This window comes from Rhinopithecus roxellana, chromosome 9 (genome assembly GCF_007565055.1).
Source record: "Rhinopithecus roxellana isolate Shanxi Qingling chromosome 9, ASM756505v1, whole genome shotgun sequence".
In the NCBI taxonomy this organism is placed as follows: domain Eukaryota; kingdom Metazoa; phylum Chordata; class Mammalia; order Primates; family Cercopithecidae; genus Rhinopithecus; species Rhinopithecus roxellana.
This window is the reverse complement of record NC_044557.1, coordinates 131515698-131517601: the sequence shown is the minus strand read 5'-3', so window position 1 is coordinate 131517601 and position 1904 is coordinate 131515698. Positions and strand designations below refer to the sequence as shown.

At 38.9% G+C, this 1904-nt stretch overlaps 1 pseudogene; it reads left to right on the top strand.

The window, feature by feature from the left end:
• The first annotated feature begins 360 nt into the window (after positions 1 to 360).
• LOC115899620 lies at positions 361 to 609 on the top strand (annotated as a pseudogene).
• Positions 610 to 1904: the final 1295 nt, after the last annotated feature.

The window sequence follows — 1904 nt, the reverse complement described above, 5'->3', positions numbered from 1 at the left end:
ATCGGACATTCGTAACCTGGGAATGTTCATAAATTTGTAATTGTACTAAGCAAAAATATGAAATCATTCCATGTCTAAATAAAATCACATATATCCTCCAAAATTTTCAACAAAAGTGATATGTTCTTCATCTCAGGCCAGGATGACAAACACTTTTTGAACTCAAATGCAAACTTCAGTCAATTGTTAGTGGCTCCTAGAGTACTGTGTTGAAAATGATCCTAAAGCCTTGATCTAAATGATTCTAAAGGCTAAATGTTTTTAAAAATTATCACATCAAGGCCACACACTGCCCCGCTCTCTGGTCCCACCGACCCGCAAGCCACCAACCCACAGATTGGCTCAGCTCTGGGCTGTGTCATGTCTGGTTCCCCCAGCCTTGCTGCTATCAAGAAAGTGCTTCAACAGCTCTGGCTGGAGGCTGGACTCAACTGTATCAAAGTATCCCAGGGATCTTCAAACTTGAAGCAATTCTGTCTGCAAAATGTTCCACATGACTTCCTGCTGACTGGGGTATCTTCGAGTTCAAATCTCTCCAGACTCCAGAACGTCTGTTCCCTTTTGTGGTCAAATGGACCTTTCAAAGGTTTCCCAAACCACTTCTCATGAACCAGTGAATATTCAAAAGAGAGCTAGAAATTTGAAGCCTGTACAAAAACTTATTCCTATAACATATGTGCCATAATACACAAACTTCTACCTTTTCAGTCCCTCACATCTACCTCTCTGAATTTTCATAAATTTCTATTTCACAAGGGTAATTGTTTTATGTACACTGGCAGCAGCATACAACCAAACACATAGTATAAAAACAGTTCTCACAATAAAGTGAGGGAAGCAATATTTGGTTATGCGTATGTTCCTTTTTAATGTCATTTTCTTTTTCATAGATACGACCACTTGCTTTTTCATTTTAAAAAATAGGATTCTGAGACAGGGCATGGTATAGCTCACCCCTGTAATCCCAGCATTTTGAGAGACCGAGGTTGGGGGTGGATCGCTTGAGCTCAGGAGTTCGAGACCAGCCTGGGCAACATAGCAAAACCCCATCTCCACTAAAACAAATAAAAATAAATAAAATGGTTTAAAAAGTTGGGTGTGGTGGTGCATGCCTGTAGTCCCTGTAGTCCTGGCTACTTGGGAGATGAAGACAGGAGAATCCCTTGAGCCTGAGAGATTGGGGTTGCAATGAGCTCTGATGGTGCCACTGCACAATAATATTAAAAAGTAAGATCCTGGGCTGGGCATAGTGACCTGTAACACCTGGAATACCAGCCACTCTGGAGGCTGAGGCTGGGAGATTGCTTGAGCCCAGCCTGGGCAACATAGTGAGACAGCATCTCTGAAAAAAACAAATAACAATAAGATTTTATTGATGCCTCATTTGGGGCATATTATAGTTAAATGAAGAGAGGCAACAGAAAGTCAAGGGTTGGAAATGTCCTCACTTTAATGTGAGAATTGTTATATTAGATAAGAATTACTTAAATAGTCGAGTAACTTCAATCTTGATAAGAGTAACTAATGTAGAGGAAAATTTGGGGGGCATAGTTTGGTAACCAAAGAGATTCATGAGCTAGTACAGTAATCATATTTTCCAAACTCAAATTGGAACATATGACCTCATAATAATTTTTAAAATGTATAACTAAATTGATTAGTAGAAAGGTATTTTAAAAAGATATTAAAGTTAAGTAGCATTCGAGGATGTTTTAAATAAATCAGGTTCATAGATAAAATATAGAACTACAGTATATTTGCTGATAATTCTGGAAAATACAGTGTTGTTGATTTAAATAACAACAACAACAACAAAAGACTCTGGAGTTGCTGCTCTCCGATTTCTCCAAAGAAAAGTTTTTACAGCTTGCCAGACCCAACGCCCTCCCTGAAATTCACTCACC